At 37.6% G+C, this 20694-nt stretch overlaps 1 protein-coding gene across 5 annotated transcripts in view; it reads left to right on the plus strand.

Annotated features, from left to right (window-relative positions):
• The window catches only part of cntfr (ciliary neurotrophic factor receptor), a 228297-nt gene that overhangs the window by 11719 nt on the left and 195884 nt on the right, over positions 1–20694 (plus strand). The window contains exon 2 of one of the 5 annotated variants that reach the window (XM_048175330.1): positions 11232–11792. The exons of 3 other annotated variants lie outside the window; for them this stretch is intronic. The gene's annotated coding sequence lies outside the window, so the exon portion shown is untranslated. Of the gene's footprint in view, positions 1–11231; positions 11793–19789; positions 20015–20694 lie in introns of those variants that run through there. One more of the 5 variants, XM_048175321.1, reaches the window with a different exon arrangement.

Here is a 20694-nt window from a genome sequence, read left to right on the forward strand (position 1 = left end):
CTATAAGCTCCCCAAACAGTCTACCTTCTAGAAAATGCAACAACCTAACATTCACCCAGAATACTGTAGCCACCAGCTACCAGCTGATCACTCTAGCGTCTAATGATGCATCAGTAGCCACTACCCAGATAATCCTAGCAACACACAAGCAACCATCCAGGACAATCTAGCGATTGGAGAACACTGCCCACCCTGCCAACAACTTGGCAACTAGCAAACCACCAAGCAAAACACAAGCAGCCACCATGAACACCATAGCAAACACCTAGAACACTAGCAATTGGCTAGCAATACTTTAGCAACCATTTTGAACATTTTCGCAATTACCCAGGAAATCTTTCTACACTACTCCTAATCAATCATCCATAATAACTTATGTACCATCTATCCACACATGACCAACGCTCTATCCATAGAGTGGTGATACTTTGACGTTTTGTTGTACAACATACACTGCACACATTCACACCTCAAACTGTCTTTTCTAGTTACTTATTAAAATGTACATTTTCAAAAATGAACATCTGCTTCAAAATTTGTGGTTTTGCTATGGGTGTGGGTAATAATACGTTGTTTTGTCAGACAAACAAACTAGACAGGAGAGGTAGTAGATTAACGTTGGTGGACTTGTATATTGGTGTGAACTGATGTCTTTCCACAAACATACCTTCTGATGTTCATTCATGTTTATTTTGTGCTGTAACTAGTAGTAAAGAAGAAAAGATTATCGGTTCACATGCCACTTGAAAGGCACTACAACGATTTGTCACGACATATGAAAGAGCCTCAAAATAGTATTTATTGTTTGAATTTCTTAAAAATTTTAAAATTTGAAAGCTGAGACTTTGTTTCATACCAAAAGTAACCTGCTCTTGTCTGACAGCAACTATGTGAGAACATGATGTGTGGCGTGAGAGCACCATGGCTTGTTGGACAGTAATGGCACTTTTCCACTGCATGGTATGGCTAGGTACTGCTCATTTTTTGGCACTTTTCCACTGCATGGTATGGCTCGGTACGGCACAGTACGGCTTGCTTAAATAGTACCGCCTCGGTGAGGTTCCAAGCGAGCTGTACCGATACTAAAATGTGACGTGTAAACACTGCAGATCACTGATTGGCCAGAGAGAATTGTCACTACCAGCGTCATTGGATTTGAAACAAGAGGCACCAAACCCACAAGAATTAAATAGTCAGTAACAGCCACTGCAGTATAATTTTTTCGTACAACGTTTTTAAACGACTTGCTTTAAATGACTGTTGCAACTTGAAAAAAGAAATGGCTGTATTGTGGTCAGTCAGTGTTTCCCATACATTGACTAGACTGTGGCGGCCCGCCACATTCTAATTTGTCCCGCCACAGTCTCAGAATGAAACGGAAATTAGGTTTGTCGCGATATATAAATTACCGTCTGATAATTGCGCTCTTTTATATGGCAAAAGTGGGAGACATAGAGCAAAATAAGTAGACTAGCACCAATTAAGTTTTCGTGCACTATATTCAAAGTCATCTGAAGCCATTCCATAGCTTCATGTGAGGGACAGAAGAAATATAAATCGATAAGTTCACGGTCAGAAACTCGTCTTCCCTCCACTACAGCTGTCAATCATTCAGCATTTAAACAGCGCGTCGCGTTCGGTAACGACAGTCAGCACGGTAAAACTCTCCAATATGATATATTCCCATTATAATACTTGATATGTAGATAAAGAGCTGTGGATTTGCATAAAATGACTTTATCTTGCTGGAGTTTATTGCTGTTTCTGAACGATGTCATCATACTGGCTACAGGATGTCTGTTAGATCGCACAACACAAGGACTATGAATTCGTGTCACACGGACAATAACTGGAATTTAAAAATGAAAGAAACATATGATTAATAAACTTAGATACAGTCAGATGTACACAGGGATTCTCTTTGTACCATGAACTTTTTAATGCGCAGCACAACTGCGCACTCTGACTCGATATTGCTTCAAGCACACCATTCTGCACCCGGGATGTGTATTAGCGTTTTTTTGCTGTTGTTTTGAAGCGTTTCATATTATCATGGTTTTGCACACTGAAAGATTATTAATAGCCTATTTTGTTCTGTCGTATCTATAGCTTGTTGCCCCATTAAAAAGCTGCACAATACATTTAAAATAAGCGTCTTTTAATGTTACATTAATATAAATAGGCTACATATAATTATTTACATATAAATCTAATATAAATCGTTTTTATTTCATAATATAAATAGTAATTTTAAACTTTTTATTAACATTTGGATTTATAAAATTACTGTGCAAAGTTTTTAGGCTAGAATAATTTTTGCTGCTGAATTATATACTCACCTAGTTTACTTATTTATTTATTGGTCAGCTTATGAATATATTTTTATTCATTTGTTATTTTTCTCTATAATGAGATGGTGTGTTTAGTGCATTCTGGATTGGTTAAGAAATCAAAGATACAGGCTCCCACTAATAAATTAATTCAACAAAGGTAACCTCTTTTGCTACATATTTTTAATGGTTTAAATGTGTACTCTACATGTTTGACCACTTATGAACTATCATTTAGTCTACTATATGTTGTGTACATGACTAATGTGCCCCTACCATCACCAATAAATAAATTACATTTAGAGCACAAAATTGTTTACAAAAGAACAAATTTCTTTATTGATCTAGTCACGTAATTTTGCTCTCAGAATACACCAGATTTATGCATTTAAATTTAAAATGTACAAAATTTTCCTACGGGGGAGCATGCCCCCAGACCCCCCCTAGAGGAACCGATGTCCACCCACCACAGTCTCACAAAATCCTGTGGGAAACACTGGGTCAGTAGATGAGGTGCAAATGTTCCTCTTGTTGGTAGCCGAGGAGCAGATCCACGACAATAGAGATGGTGCAACTACAACGATCAGTCTATAATCCCACCCACCAAGTGGTACTAAACTGCAGTGGAAAAGCAAACCAAAAGTAAAGCAAGCTGAGCCGTGCTGAGCCGAGTTGTACCACGCAGTGGAAAAGAGCCATAACTAAGGGGGTCAGGTTGCGAAGGGTCAATAACCCAGGATACTCTAGAGACTGTGAAGCAATGCCCCAGAATATAACCAGTCAGAAGACCCTAGAAAACACAAGAATCAACTGGGAGAACAACCAGAAACCCCCAATATTGTGTCAGTTAGGCAAGCATCACTTGCATTTTCTTCAGAAAATGTAAAAATCAGTTTGATCAAATAAAATTGCTATTACCTGGATTTGTGAGATTAAACTCTTTGTGAAATGTCTGTGTAATTAACGAAAAACCTTAAACAATACCTTGTGAAAGTTGTGGGGCAGTTACTCTTTTTACCTTCGTTAATAAATGTCAGCATATATAGTTAATTATTTTCCCCATTCTAATTGGAGATTTAATTGACAAAGGATTAGCCATGAGAAGGAAATAATTGCCTTAGTGGACACATACAGAAGTTAGTCTGAAAGCAATTCTGTTCAGTGTCAGCCCCTGACAAAGATTTATTTCATATTTCTATGTTAACAAGAATTTAATCTTTTACAGCAGCTTCTCGAGATGGGCTCACTGCTATTAAAAATACTCGTCAAAACTTGATTATTCACAACCACATTCGAATATTATCAGTGAAATGAGAGAGACCACTAAAGCAGATCAAGGGAAAGATATCACCACATTCAGACATATCACAAGCCGGAAATTCTCTGAAATTTTCTTCAAAGGTCTTAGACTGATCTATCACATTAAAAGTGGTGTGATGTTTCATAATGTGTCCGCACATTCACATAAATGATTTGCAGATTATAAAAGCATACAGTACATGTAGCACATATGGAAAGCAGACCGTGCTGCCCCTACCATATGTGTATGTAGGCCACCCTTTGTGTCTGTGACTGGTTTGAAATACACTTAAAGTGTCAACTAACCCTGAAATAAGTGATTACTAAAGACATCTAAAGTTGCCTTGCTTGGTCTGGTTGCACTTACAAAAAGGTTGCATGTGTAGTTGTTTTATCTGGAGGTCCACCTGAGATGTTGCAGCTCATTTGAGAGAATCTTAGGGATGTCGGGTTTGGCCCACGCCATTTAGATGTCATGAAGGGTCTCTTTTCATATACTTGTGTTCCTCCATAGTCGATCTCATCATCACATGCCTTCATGTGTTTCATGTACATCTCCATTTGATTGTGGAGCTTCACTATTGGTGATTCTTCAACAGTCTTTTCATAGGTTGCCTGACTTTATTGAGACTTTTTGTCACCCATTTTTGAGCCATCTATTTTTTTTTATTTTTTTATTTTTTCCCCCCTGATCATTAGCATCTCTCTCACATGGTTTGGAAGCAAACAGATTGGAAAGACAATAGACAAGTAGGTCATGAATGAATGCATTGAAGTGATCATTTAATTATTACCTTCCCCCATTGCTCAAATTGTTCTGCCGCATATCAGATCTTTTATTTCCTTTTAAGGCATTTAAAGGCACTACTTTTGGTTCCATCTTTCCAGTCAGTGGGGGTTTTGAATGGCTGCAATAAGCCTTGCCAATTAACGATATGTTTATATGTTGTTTTACAACATAAAATACATTTGGTATTCATCAGTAATGCCCCATTGTGGTTTTTAAGGCTTTTACCTCTCTTGAAAAGGGCGGTTGCTAACAGGTGGCTAAATTGGACTAAATTGGGGTGCGTTTCCCAAAAGCATTGTTAGCCAACTAACATCGCAAGTTCCATCATTACTAACATAGACAACGATATACGATACATAACAATGATTTGGTGTTTCCTGAAACCATAGTTCAAACGAACATTCGCAAACTGCATCGCAAACTTGTGAGGTTGGAACGGCAGCTTTCGAGCTGTGGTTAGAAGCACAGTTTCTTGTTTTTATGACATGTGGACTTAATAAATTTTTATCTTGAGCAAAATAAGCAAGCTGACATTAAGTACAATGTATATCTTTTATTTTGAATATATACAAATGTCATTTACATATTTTAGTTTGTCAAGAGATTTTAAGCACCGTCTTTGAAGCATACGTGTGCGTACGTGCTCAGGTACATAAGAAAGAGCCTATGTTTTAATCTGGAAATAAAGCAAATTAACTGAGAAATATGAGAATCAGTTCTCAGATGTCATGTCCATAATTTATGGCAAAAATCTAGCATTAATTTGATCTCAAACTGATTATTAAATAAGTTTTACTCCACCACCTGCGTGACACCCAGATCGGATCAATATGTGTCATACATCATTGAAAAAGTGACGGTGTTGAATATTGTCAACTCAGGTGGACACCGAACACAATCACATGACTCTTTTCAATGGCACAATGGAGGATGAAGGTTCATCTCAATGTTTTGCTGACCTTTAAAGATGGTGAGGAAAACAAAATCTTGTATTATCATTTTTACTTCCTTTTTGGTCTAAGCTTTTCTGGGTCAGTACATCTACCTGGGGTTGTTTCGCCAAATGTATAGTGTAAATGCAGATATAAGATATGGGTCACTTTTAAAAGGTGATGTAAGCTGGTCATCAAAAAATCGGATATAGTCAACAAATCAGAATTGTGCATCGAGACCTGCAGTATAAATGCAGCCATATAGTGTAGTTTATTTATAGCCTATGTTTATAGCCTTAAACTCTGCCTATTGTATTTAGGCTTCAAAATTCATAAAAGCTGTGTTAATTTGTAAATATTATTTATGTTTAAGAATCATAAGCTTTTGTTGGTCACTTTTTTTTCTTTTTTTGAATAATTCAAGCCAATGGAAAATTCCTATTGGCTTATTGTCAAGGAAAGCATGCAGGGTGATATTAAATTCCAGGTTTTCAAAAGTATGTCTTCTCTGCAGCACTTTATATCAACTTAACACTTGCATGTTGTCAAAGTCCTGGTGCTACTATGTCTATTTTTAACATAATTTACTGCAGTAAAGTGTGTGGAGTGTTGAATACACATTGATCAGTTTGTTTGAGCTCTGATTTTTCAGATTTATTTGGGCTCAGACTTTGATAAGATAATATTGTTTCTTCCCCCACAGGTTATTTACTTATGAGGTCACTAATTTGTATAATGACATGGGTATTACACATGAAATATGAGGACATTTCATGAGTCCTCATATTTAAAATAGCTTTAAAAACAAACTAAACAATGTTTTTTTTAAAAAATGTAAAAATGCTGAATGTTTTCTGTGATGGGTAGGTTCATGAGTAGGGGTAATGTAGGGGGATAGAATATACAGTTTGTACAGTATAAAAACCATTACACCTATGGAATGTCATCACTAAGGTAGCAAAATAAACCTGTGTGTGTGTGTGTGTGTGTGTGTGTGTGTGTGTGTGTGTGTGTGTGTGTGTGTGTGTGTGTGTGTGTGTGTGCGCGTTTTTGTGACATCAGGACGCAAATTTGTATAATGACATGGGTATAACATAGGTATTACAAGTAGAGGGTGACTTATGAGGACATTATCCCATGTCCCCATTTTTCAAAAGGCTTATAAATCATACAGAATGAGTTTTTTTTGAGAAAGTAAAAACGTGTTTTCTGTGATGGGTAGGTTTAGGTGTATGGTTGGTGTAGGGCCATAAAAAAAAAAAAAAATGGTTTGTACAGTATAAAAAATGTGTGTGTGTGTGTGTGTGTGTGTGTGTGTGTGTGTGCGTGCGTGCGTGCGTGTGTGTGTGTGTTTGTGTGTATATGCGCGTGTATGAAACCTCAACCAGAAATAATGTGGGGATTGGTTAAATTTAAATTAATTCTTGCTGTCGCAAGATCGCAAAATCCTGAAAGGTCTGATCCATTTTGTCCTTGCAACCCTAGACCTCTAGCTTGATTTCAGCTTGTTCTTGTACAGCATTTGATCATCTCTCATGGTCTCCTTCATATTCTCAAAATCCTCATCTAGGCACTTTTTAGACCTCCTCTAAATTTGGTCAAATGGTCCTCTTCTCTCAGAAAATGCTGGTTTCTCTTTCATACTATTTCATTTCTTCCTGATTTGCAGGCTTTGACTCAACAAGAAGCTCAGGGATAACTGTGTTTTCATTTTCAACAATTTCAAGGTTGAAATCTTCATTGATTAAATCTATGTTCAACACCTAGCTCACAGCAAAAAGTTAAAGCAGGAGCTCTGAAGAGATGAATTTCAACAAAAGCTTCACCCTTTGCACAAAAGGTCAGCCACACCAAAAAGATATTCTGCTTTATTGCATAGTGGCTGGACTCAGCTTAATACAGAAGGTATGTTTAAGTTCTCACAAGATACTGTTTAACTGACTGTATAACTTTAGACATGGGTTAAGTATCTAATGAATCTAAAGTATCTAATCCTAATACATGATTTTGCTGAAGAGCTGTATCTTCACTGTAAATGCAAAATTTTGCTTTTAGGCAACAAGCAAATTTAAGATATTCCTCATAAATTACACATATATATTTGAGATTAAATGTTCTGAAGTTTACCAACAAATTGTAATCATATTTTTGAAAGCAAAATAAAAACTATTTGTTTATTCAAAGTCATCACTTCAATTTTGACCATTTTATTGCATCTCATATGCATCATGTGAAGAAATGAGTTTGTTACCCAATAACATTTTAATCCGTTAAACTCCTTTTTACCTAGATCTACTGTATATCACTCGCCCATAGAGGCCAGACATTACACTTAGTCTGTCATGGAATAAATCTTGTAGCTGCTTAATGAATATGCTCAATAAAATAACATATTAATGACTAATTGTGTCCATTATATTTTTATTATGTAGCAAGAGGTTAAGAAAAGCATCAAGACACTCAAGGCTGTGCTTGTGCATGTTGTCTCTAAAAACATAACTTAACCTTGACAATATTTTCAAGCACAGGCTCTTGTATACCGTATGAATGTAAAAAAAAAAAAAAAGCTGTAGAGCGCTCACACAAAGGCTGACTATATTGAATTGAATCTAATCTCATAAATGTACAGCATCTTGAAATGTTGTTGATGTGTAATAAAATAGTTATTATGTTCTGATTATTGATACTTCGAACAAAGAAGACTTTCTAGTAGCATATCCTGTCATTTTGCTCTCCTTTGTATGAACTGTCCTTATCAGAATTGAAAGGTTAACATTTGGAGTCAAAACTGTCACGTTGTAAATGCACTTACCTGGTAGCCAGAAAGTCAATAAATTTGCTGAAGACATTTGCATAGATTAATCTTTCTCTCTCATCATCCAAGGACATGGTGCATAAACATAATTTTGAGTGATTTCCACTGGGTAAAACATCATTGTCTCTGTCTGACATTGTAGGAGTGTGGTTTTATTGTTATTTATTGTTGTTGTTTCTCAGCTCTCCTTGAAATGAACAAGAGCAGCGTCTGTCACATACAGAGCACTTGGATGCCAAGAGAAGCTTTTTGGCATGTTTGGATGTGAGATTTCTCCAATGATTTGCCTTTTATAATAGTGCTGAAAGGTAAAGATGCTTTCAAATGTCAAATATTTATTACACCTATGATTTTATTAATATTTTTGTGTGTGTGTTCAAGCACATATGAATATGGTTCCTACATTCCCTGTTGCTGCTTTCGAGAGTGACAAAGCATTGTAACCTGATTTGTAGTTGGTGAGACATTCATATAGGTAAGCAAATAGTCTTTTAGCATGCACCTGTGATTTTAAAACATTTCACGAGTTTGTGTGCCCATATACTGTAATCTTAGCGTAAGTGGTAAACAGATTTGGCTTGCTGTCTGCTATAGAGGGGCTCGGAGAGGATATTCTGCCCGATTGCCCCCCCATAACAGGCAAAATTGTTCAAAAAGGAGGAGAAGGGGAGGAGGAGGGATGTCGAAAGAACTATAACAACAGGAAGAGGTAAGATGCTGGTTTTATACCTTGGTATTAATTGGAAGATTAGATGGGCGTACTCCTCCCGAAATTACGTTTATTAACTTCACCTAAAATATTACTATAAAATCATTTATAGCAACCCAACCCAGTTTAACCTAGTTCAACCCAGTTTCAAATGTTTATCCAGTGATGGCAAAGCTGAATTTTCAGCAGTCATTATTGCAGTCTTGAGTGTCACATAATCCTGCAGAAATCATTCTAATATGCTGATTTGGTGCTTATCAATGATGAAAGAATTTGTATTTTTGTGAAAACACAAAACTATATATATTTTTTTTATTTTTTTTGCATTGATCTGAGCAGACAAATCATATATGCAAATTTGTGATGAACATTATTTCTAGTGAACAAGCATGAAGTTTTAAACTTCAGTATGTATTTGAATGAATTACACCTAAAATCATCCGACTTGATGCAAAGAGATTTGGTATTATATTTCTTAGCTACTTGGCATATGATTCTGGATGATAAAATTTGCAAAACATTGATGACCTGAGCCATATGATGGACCAGAATATCATAGAGACTTTGTGAGACTTGTGTGCTCTTGGATTGGGCCAATAAGCAGCCACCCAGAACACCCTAGTAACAGCTTAGCAATGTGCTGAAATCCACTCAGAACAGCCTAGCAACTGCATAGCAATGCCACAGTCATTAGCATATTTTTTTCAAAAAAAATGTACAAGGCTAGTTGTCTATTCTCATTAAAACTTTCAGGTGGCACAGATGGACATGTGGTTTATGAAGAAAATTATTAAGTGCAAACTGGAAAAATCCTAAGGCATTTCGGATGGTTTTGATACACATGAAAGGTATTTATATGGTATGGTGATAATATTCTTCCTGTAAACACAGCTTCAGTATCTCGCTCTGTTTAACTAGATTGGAATTTGTAATGATCACTCAATTCATAGCCAGACGTTATTGAGCCATCACCAGATGGTGCAGGGAATCAAGGTGAAGTGGATGCGTGCCCAGCCATATCCAGGCAAGTCTGTTCTAGCCTTCGGTCATAATATGGCTCATATAAAGGGAAAGTTGGATAAAGTCCTGTCCATGGATGATACCTAATCCGTGACTAAATTATGCCCTGCCATCGGTGACTATCCATTGAACACATTTTTGCTCAGAGTTCTCGTTTAATCTTTGTCTGGAAAACAATCCTCAAAGTAAGATGAACTGCCTCATTTTGTAGATAGTGTTGTATCTAAGTTTTGATCTTGATCCAAGGTCACAAAACATCCCTTTATTTAGATAAAGCTGTTTTTCCCTGAAAATGAATGCAGTGTTACCCATACCAGTGCTGAGATTACCCATCAATCTTAATATACGTGAATATCATACTGTCAGATTCAAGGCTTGGGAATGAGTTTTGGTGTTTTCTTCATTATTCAAAGACTAGTCAGTCTTTCCGATATCTAGCATAGCAACTAAACTAGAAGTCTCAAACTGACGTAGACAGTTTCTTTAACCTCGCAACCTTTCAACCTCTCAAATGTTATGTTGTATCCAGCCTGCAAATCTTTTTTTTTTTTTTTTTTTTTTTTCTTTTTTTCTTTGGCTTTTAATAAAACACAATATAGTCCAGGGTTCTTCAACTCTGTTTCTTATAAGATTCTTCAATGTTTCTGAAAGAAGTGTCTTATGCTCACCATTTATTTGACCGAAAATACAGTAAAAACAGTAATATTGTGAATTATTACAATTTAAAATATATGTTATGAATATAAGATTAGATGAATGTAAGATATGAATATAAAATGTAATTTATTACAGTGAGGCAAAGCTGAATTTTCAGTATCAATACTCCAGTCTTCAGTGTCACATGATCCTTCAGAAATCACTCTAATACGCTGATTTGCTGCTTAAGGAACATTTCTGAATATTATCAATGTTGAAAACAGTTGTGCTGCTTCATATTTTTATGGAAACCATGATACATTTTTTCAAGATTCTTTGATAAATAGAAAACTCAAAAGAACAGCGTTTATTTGAAGTATAATTTTGTAACAGTGTAAATGTCTTTGCATCTGTCACTGTGTGGCTGTAGAGAAGCACACAATGCAGGAGTAGAAACAGTCTTTAATAAATCCAGAACAGAAACACTCATGAGCTCGCAGGAGATAACTTAAACTCAACCACATGATACCGAACAATAAACTGAAGAAACTAAAGGCTTAAATACACAGACAGGGTAATCGAGGTAAAACAGAACAGGTGTAGAGCCGATTATTAACCAAGGAATCTAACTAGGAACTCAGGCAGGTAAAACAGAAATGGAACACAGTAAAATAAAACCAAAACTGACTATATTTTACAGTATGTATAGGAGGGACAGGGCTCTGGAGGAGGACACAGAGTAGGCCGAGAGCAGGAGACCAGGGGAGATAACAGAAGGAGAGACCAGGCTGGCGATGATGGTGGGAGGAGCCAGGGAGGAGCCAGGTCCAGAAGGAGGCAGGCGGGGACCCAGAGAGCAGATAGAGGCCAAGGTGGAGCCACAGTGACGAGAGTCCGAGGTGGAGCCAGGGTGCCAGAGGACTGATGCGGAGCCGGTGGGACTGAGGACCAAGGTGAAGCCGGAGGGGATGAAGGATGAAGCGTAGCTGAAGGCCCATAGATCCGTGGTGCATGCAGGGTGAAGTCTGTCAAAAACAGAGCTTGGTGAGCACAGTGGAGCTGTAAGGATGATAGTCCCAGTTGAAGCCGAGGGAGAGAGGAGCCAAGGCGGAGCCGACAGGTCGACGGGCCATGGTGGAGTGACAGGATCGATGGCTGGAGGTGGAGCCAGGGGATCCACTTGGATGGAGCTGGAGACTGGAAGACCTGAGGCAAATCCACACAACTCAGTGGCATTAGAGGGGAAGTCAAGGGACTGAAGGTAACCAGTGGAGGTTCACGTCATATGTGTACATTTATCCAATACATTTGTGTTTAGTTTGCATCACAGCCCAGCAAAGCCACCCTTGATAGTCAAATTTGTAATAAAACGTCAATTAGAGTCCACCTATTGTGTAAGGGATAATAATGGACAGTCAGACAGTTCATTATCGCAAATTAAATCCTTAAAGGGTGAGCAGGAGTCTGACACAAAATGTTGCGTTGATTATCTTCTGTGGAACATAAAAGAAAACACTTTGACAAATGTCTCTTTATTTTTAAGACAATGGTAACCGAAACAAAAACAAACAAACAAAAAATTTGCATTTGTATGAAACGTGAGATGTGAGTGTGTCAGCGGTGTGGTATCAAAGACACAAAAGTTGCACCGGTTTCAATTAACCAGATGAGTGGAAATCTCACTATTGACCAATCAGGGTTAAAGGTTCCCTAGAACGCCTTTTCAAAAGATGTAATATAAGTCTAAGGTGTCCCCTGAACGTGTCTGTGAAGTTTCAGCTCAAAATACCCCATAGATTTTTTTAAGTTAATTTTTTTAACTGCCTATTTTGAGCCCCTTTAAATCTCCCGCTCCCCCGCCCCTGCGAGCTCTTAACTGCCTTAAACAGCAAACACAAAGTTCACACAGCTAATATAACCCTCAAAATGGATCTTTACAAAGTGTTCATCATGCATACATCGATTCCTGTGAGTATAGTATTTATTTGGATGTTTGCATTTGATTCTGAATGAGTTTAAGGCTGTGCTCCGTGGCTAACGGGCTAATGCTACACTGTTGGAGAGATTTATAAAGAATGAAGTTGTGTTTATGCATTATACAGACTGCAAGTGTTTAAAAATGAAAATAGCGACGACTCTCTTGTCTCCGTGAATACAATAAACGATGGTAACTTTAACCACGTTTAACAGTACATTAGCAACGTGCTAACGAAACATTTAGAAAGACAATTTATAAATATCACTAAAAATATCATGTTATCATGGATCATGTCAGTTATTATTGCTCCATCTGCCATTTTTCGCTATTGTTCTTGCTTGCTTACCTAGTCTGATGATTCAGCTGTGCACATCCAGACGTTTTGCCCTTGTCTAATGCCTTGAACATGAGCTGGCATATGCAAATATTGGGAATATTGTTACGGAACAGTCGGTGTTATGTTGAGATTCGCCTGTTTTCCAGAGGTCTTTTAAACAAATGAGATTTATATAAGAAGGAGGAAACAATGGTGTTTGAGACTCGCTGTATGTCATTTCCATGTACTGAACTCTTGTTATTTAACTATGCCAAGATAAATTAAATTTTTCATTCGATGGCACCTTTAAGTATTCCAGAGAGCCATGTAAAAAAGAAACTATAACATTTCTGTCACAGCAAAACCGTGATAATTTGTATGTGTAATGGTATTGATTTAAAAGCTTGTAATTTTTGTTGGTGGATTATACAGTATTATTGTCTCCTCTTGTTTCTGTCTCCGCTGTTGCTTATAATGCTGAGAATATCTAACGGTATGAGATGTTTGACCTCTTCCATAGTGCTTTAAAGCAGAATATTCTGTGTAGAATTGGGTCAGATAAATTTTGTGGTCTCTGTCGCCTTGTTGACTTGCGCAGATGATCTGCTTTGCAATATCCTGTATCCTGCCGTTTCTCGAGGAACACAATCTCAGGCATCAGTAGATCACTAAACATGCAGAGCAGGATGCTGAGGATGAAACTCTGAAATGGGGTGCCATGCATCAATAACTGTTTATAGTCAAAATGTATGACTGACTTTGGGATCCCTGACAAACCAGACAAACTCTCAGTGGATGTTCTCTTAACATGCCAGTTTTCAGAGTTCCTGAACTACATACAAAAAAAAATATTGTTTTCTCTTGTGGCAAAGATTTTTGATGATGCAACACTGCTGCAACACCAGTGAGGGTTTGAGCATATTAAGGTGCACCCTATGAAAGTTGTGGATAATGGCCAAGTGTGTTTGCTGAATGATGTTCTTGTCATAACAAGCCGACAACATGAACAGAAATGAAGTGTGATGTGCCCTATGCAATTACACAAGCTTCTTTATGGAAAAGTTCAAAGCATTCACCTTGACATAGACACAAGGTTTGACAGACAACGCATACTATAAAAGTGACTGCTGTCAAAATGACAGTTTCATCAGAAAGTTTAGTTGTGACGTTCTTTCGTGAAGTGTCATAGTTCATTCAGTGTTGGTTGTGTTGGTTTAGAGCAGGGGTCTCAAACTCAAATTGGCAGGGGGCCGTTTCTGTGATTGACACCTCATAGGAGGGCCATATTAACCTTCAAGCGCAAGAAAGCGCAACATTTCAGAAAATTTACTTTCCTTTGCATTATTTCTCATTTACTTCAAATTTCATTAGGCCTACTAAAATATTTTTATACCTATACTATAAATATCTTATTTACCATACTAAATGTGAACAGCAGTGTCTCTCTCATTGTTACAGAGTGTAATATAATTATATAACACTATTACTAATATAATACTACTAATAAACTAATATAATATTACTAATATAATACTATTAATTGAAATAGTCTGGTGCGACTTCTCACATCCAACAAGATGCATGGAATAAAAAATCAGTAATTTAGAAACAAAACCAGCAACACTTGTGGCGTGGAGGGGTCAGAAATAAAAAAAAAAAATCTGGAGCTATATATATCAACTTTATTTTGCCAAAAAATAAAAATCTTTCATTGTTACATACATTATTAGTTTTTAACATCTAGTGAAAGTATTTTCCCTTACTTTATGTTAGCTTAAATAACATTAAAATCTTGCACTGAACAACACTGTACTGAACAAATACAATCCCTGAATGCATTTGTACACTCTTCTGTTTCTTGACAGACACCTGCAGCGCTTGTGCTCACACAGCTGAGACACATTTGTCCAAGATGCCGTTTGAGCATCGGTAACGTTTAATGGCTGCATCGGACGCGTTTCGGTGGTTTAAATCGGCGCTTGTGACTTAAAGTCGAGTGCTTTTACTGTAATTTAGGCAAGCGCTCTCATAATAGAAGCGATTGAGAACGCGGCTCATGGTTCCATAGCAACGACAGACGCCACTGGAGCAAAAGCGCATTGGAAAGAAGAGTGCGGCGCGGCCGCTTATGTGACGCGATATGTGAATGCCCCTTAGAACGGCGACTTTTTCTTTGCATGTCAGACAAGTAGCAACTAGAGAATAATAATAATAATAATAACAATAATTTAGCGGGCCAGATTATGTTTTATTTTTGAGATCAGTTGCGGCCGGGTAGAGGGGGTGGGCGGGCCGTAAATGGCCCGCGGGGTGGCAGTTTGAGACCACTGGTTTAGAAGAAAATAAATGTCAATGACAATGCTTCTGTTTTAAATCACAAGAATTAAAAATCACATGACATGGCATTGGCAAAATTGGACCCACTTTATTATTAAAGGAGTGGTTGATTATGATTTCACTTTTTTTAACTTTAGTTAACATCTGCAAAGTGACGACGCTCAAAGTTCAAAGCAAAGTGAGATATTTTATTTTAAAGAATTTTCTGTTTAAGGACTACAACGAGCTTATTTCTGGGTTGGTGACATCACTAACCCCAAAATTTACATAAACACTGCCCCCGAGAACACGCAACAAAGGGGATGAGGCCATGTTATTGCATTATAGTATGTCATAAAAGCAAGATGACAACATGACAAGTTCTAACCATAATTAAACTAAACTACACCTGTTCTATCTTCAGGCAGCATATATTCTGTAGCTCTGTAGGCATCTTACAACAGTTCCCACATGAGCGATTTATAGATTATCATGACAGAATATGCCAATGAATGACTCTTTAGATAGTTAACTCCACATTAGCTACTTATATTCATCAGCTAACCATTCGGAAACGTCCTGTTGCATTCTACATGTTGTCACTTCTTCTTCAGTCTCTCCATCATTATGTCCGAGTCTGGTTTGAACATAAAAGGCTGAACAGTTTCTGACATTTTCAGTGAGTCTGCATGAGTTAACGATAATTGGATCTGCTAACATGAGCTCTTGAAACTCCGCCCTCTTCTTGAGAGCAGTATCTCATTTGTATTTAAAGGAAATGGAGCGTTTTTGCTCACCCTCAAAAAGCGACAAATTTAACATGCTATAATGCCATTCTGGAAAAAAACAACAACAACAACAACAACAAAAAAAAAAAAAAAACATATGCACAAATAAATTGCTCACAACATGTATAACATCCATTTAGATAATAGATATGGTGAATTTCCATTTCCTGCTGACTTAAAACCTAGCCATACCACAAAACCGGCCCCAAAATGCTTTTGGAAACTTAAGTTACATCAGTTACACTTAAAGAGACAGTTCACCCAAAAGTAAACCTCACCCTCATGTCGTTCCAAACCGATAAGACTTTGGATAATCTTCAAAACACAAATTTAGATATTTTTAATGAAAATGTCCTTTGAAAATCCAGGTAAGCAAAAGCATTTAACTTTGTTGTGTCACTTGCCCGCCACCTTTTGTGCAAAAAAATTATTGATTTAATTATTTATCTATCTATCTACTGTGAGACTACCAGCATTAATTAGGCAGTGATTTGGGCCTGTTTTAATTTTGAATTTTATGTTTTTTTTAACAGTAGTTGTCTGTTACATAAAAGCACATCCCCATATTCTCTGACCATTCTGGGCGTCTGAAATCAGCCTCAGGGAACATGTCTGCCTGTGATCTTCCTCCTCTCAGAAGTTCTTCTGAGTAACAAACAGCCTCAAACAGTTTTCAGTCATTTCAGTGTCCATGAACTTGAGGCGAGTCTCTACAGGATTCCTCACTCATATTAGAATTTTCATATCGTAAATACAATATGCTATGATGAGACATGCATAAAAATAGCTCTAATCAAACGAGCACTCAGACACACGGTGGGGAAGATGAGAACATTCACGTCCAGTGACTTCCTGCTCAGCATTCCACTGGGAGGCTTTATAAGAGTAGCTTTTAAAACAAGTTGCAAGAAAGTACATTTGAAAGGCAGTCAAATATAACAATGGTTTCATTGCTGTTGGTTACATTTTAAATGACAAACATTCAATCAATGTAAGTCAATGAGAAAAGGCTGGAATTATCTACACAACAAAGTTTGAATGGAGTTTTAATACTTAGGGTTAGAGGTTTAGAACAAACCCTAAGCTGAATATTTGAGAAATATCTATTCAGTGCTGCCTTGCAAGCAGTTTAATTACCTCCAGGGAATTTTGCCAACATCTATTATCAACTGAACAAAAAAATGAATTATTACGATTATTATGCGTCTCACTCTTTTGTCATTTCTCACCAAACTTGGTATAATTAGCATATTCTGAAAGTAGAGATCTGAGGCTGGGTGAACGAACAACAAGTGCATGAATCACTTGTACTCAATTGACCAGATGCGGTGCAGCTTTGGCACAGGCTGCTTTCAGAACTCACAACATTAACACACAACAAGGATTTACAACTAATCACAAGAATGCCCTTAACTTTGTAAGTAGAAGGTATAATAGTAACACTTTATAATAAATTGATAATTAAACCACTGTCTCTGGTCCATCCATCCATCCATCCTGGTCCATCCGTGCGGTAAAAATAAACATACTTTTGTTGTGTGCTAAGGCAAGCTTCATACTTACCATTAAAGGGATAGTTTACCTACAAATGAAAATTCTGTCATCATTTACTCCCCCTCATGTTGTTCCAAACCTGCCTAAATTTCTTTGTTCTGCTGAACACAAAGGAAGACATTTGGGAGAATGTTTGTAACCAAGCAGATCTCGCCCCCCATTGACTGCCATAGTATTTTTTTTCCTACTATGGTAGTCAGTGGGGGGTGAGATCTGCTTGGTTTCAAACATTCTTCCAAATATCTTCCTTTGTGTAAAGCCGAGCAAAGAAATTTATGCAGGTTTGGAACTACTTGAGAAGGAGTAAATTTTCGTTTTTGAGTGAACTATCCTTTAAGGACTGAAACAAAGTCCTAGCCCAGGGATGGGCTCCTGAATAGCAATATTATAGCAACTTATTTTTAATAGCAATCAGAATATCTTAGCAACCACATAGCAATGATCTGACAACCACCCACAACACTAGTTACATAAAAAAAAATCCCAAATACATTTACATTCAAATAGTTCTCATAAAACTTTTCATATCTATATATGAATATATGAACTGCATTATATAATGTTCATTAATTACTTATTATTGACATTAATTATAAAGTAACTGACCCCAATTTCTATCTTATTATGGTATTTCAGTATTTGAGCTGCTGAATGCAAAACCGGTTTGGCCTCTGAACTAAAATGGCAGTCATTTCTGTAACCATTTAACAGTATCACTGTAGATTACAGCTCATCTTCTAACTTTATATTGTGACGTATGATCCTGCATTGCATCGTGGGTAGTCTCCCCCACTGGCTGAATGGTGAGCAGACTGATAGGAGGGCTAGTAGTGACTTTGCTTTTCTGTGGAGCAGCTCATGTTTAATGCACAGCCCTGCTGAGCTCTGAGTATTGATTTGTAAATGCACGCCGTGTGTTTATCTGGCTAAGATTCTCACCATTGTTTCAGGAGGCACATTTGCATAGAAGCAAGAGCCCAGGAGAGAGAGAGAGAGAGAGAGAGAGAGAGAGGAGGAGGAGGAGGATGGGAGTATAAACTGGTGATGAGCTGTAGTTCAGATGTGGTTTAACGGAATAATAATAAAAAAAAAAAAAAAACAGAGCGAGGAAGAAAAAGAGAGACAGAAAAATGAAGTGAGGTAAAAGGTTCAGAGCCTGATGATTGTGATTGGTGGAAAGATTCATTCATTCATTCATTCATTCATTCATTCATTCATTTTTGTTGTATATTGTTAACTTATTGGGTGTTTGGGTGGTCTGTTTGTTATGTCTGGTATAGTTGTTTATATTTGGTTTATGTTGATGGTTTTGTTTCATGTGCAATATTTATTATGTTGAATTTGAGGTTTGTTTTTTAAGTTTGGTGTTCTGTATGCTGTTAATGTTTAGTATGCACTGTTTGTTGTGTTTGGTGTACAGTTTTTTAAATTGTGTTTAGGGTGCGTTGTTTGTTATATTTGGTGTTTGTTGTTTGTTTTTAGTTATTTGTTTCATCTCAAGGACCCTTTGCTTTTTAGTCTGTAGACAAAAAACATCAAATGGCCAAAGGAGATCTTTCCAAACATTTTAAAACATTATCTTTTTAATCATTTACATTTATTCCTTAGGCAGGTGCTTTTATATGTATACAACAAGCAATTTATCTTAAACAACCCAGATAGGATGCATCAATCAGGACAGTTGAGGTATTGTGCATTTTAAAATGCCATAGCCACAAACCTATGCCAAAATGATTCTAGTAAATGCAAGGGAGGAAATATGGCTAATGAGATCTCTTTTGTATCTTAATAGTTTCTCCTAGACAATGATGTGTTTAAGGAGAGAGCAAATTGAGACTTTTGGTGATTTTCCTCTTGTGAAAAAAGACTCTCATATGTGGAGATGTTAGAGTTTCAATTTCAACAACTGAGCTCAGTCTGCACAGTCTATTTTTAATCAAATTGTTCCAAATGTCTCATTTTTGTCTTTTTTTTTAATCTCCCTTAAGAAGTTTTAGGTGAAAACAGTTGAGAAAAAAAGGGACAATTAAATAAGGCATGCCTTTAAGTCTCCTGAGATATGAAAGAGCAACCTCTGAGCAATAGAAATTCCCTTTGGGTGGTTGCATTTGTGTTTTTGTTAATAGTGCCCTGGGTATTGCAAGCATATGTCATTGTGCGCGTGTGTCTCTCTGGCAGCGCACACTTCCTGCAACAGTGGCTAGGGGGTGCATGTGGACAGAGGAAGCCACACTAATATATTCCTCACTGGCTGCTGTGAGCTGGTCACATGGGGAGCCAGTGCGAGTTTAAAAGTGCTTTGGTTTCCCTTCAGCCAGTGCAGTATGAGCCTTTGCTCAAGACACGCACACATACACACACACTACACGCCTTTGCCTACAGAACAGCAACTTTCTGTACTGGAGCTTCTCTGATATATATAAACACACACACACACACACTTTCACATCTGTGTGCAGCTATAGAGGACAAGACACAGACATTAAGGAGCAGAGGAAGATAAGGCTAGAGACAGAAGCAAACGCTTTTAAGTAAGTACCTTGATTGTATCTCTTCTTTATAAACTGTCAGTCATTTTTTAATGGGCGTATTTTGTTACATGCGATGCAATTTGATTTTGTGCTTTGAAGGACAAGAAAGACATGCACAGATGGACAGATTGTTTTGTTAGCTATTTTGGAGCTTGTAGAGGCTGTTGAGATCAACAAATGATTGGCAAATGTCACCTAATGGATTATTTCCTGTTTGCTTGAGGTTGAACCTGGTGTCACAGTGTTCATATAGCCGCAGCGTCCCCGGCTCTCTGCACGTGTTAGAAGGATGCGAGCGTGTTAGACAGCCGCGCACCATACGAGAAATGTGATTCATGCAGCCTCACTCCGGGAAGAGGAGGCAAACAAAGTGGCCAGAGAGGGAGACGGGGGTGAGGATCAGGGTACGGAGGAATAGGAGAGAAAGACGGGCGACCGAGTGAAAGTGGAGAGGCTTTGAAAAGCCCTGACACTAGGCAGACAATTAGCCCCGGCTTCTGTTATCTGTGCCTTTTCTGCAGCCGCTGCCCTGAAGGCGTGGGTCAAGGGAAGAGCTGACCCAGTGTCAACACTCCTGCATGGAAGCCATTATCAGGACCTGATTGATTAGTTTTAGCGGAAATCTCCACATCTCCTCCTCCTTCGCCTGCCGCTTTTTGTTCTTTGGCTGGGGTTGTATC

This window comes from Megalobrama amblycephala, linkage group LG2, assembly GCF_018812025.1.
Source record: "Megalobrama amblycephala isolate DHTTF-2021 linkage group LG2, ASM1881202v1, whole genome shotgun sequence".
NCBI classification, from domain to species: Eukaryota; Metazoa; Chordata; class Actinopteri; order Cypriniformes; family Xenocyprididae; genus Megalobrama; species Megalobrama amblycephala.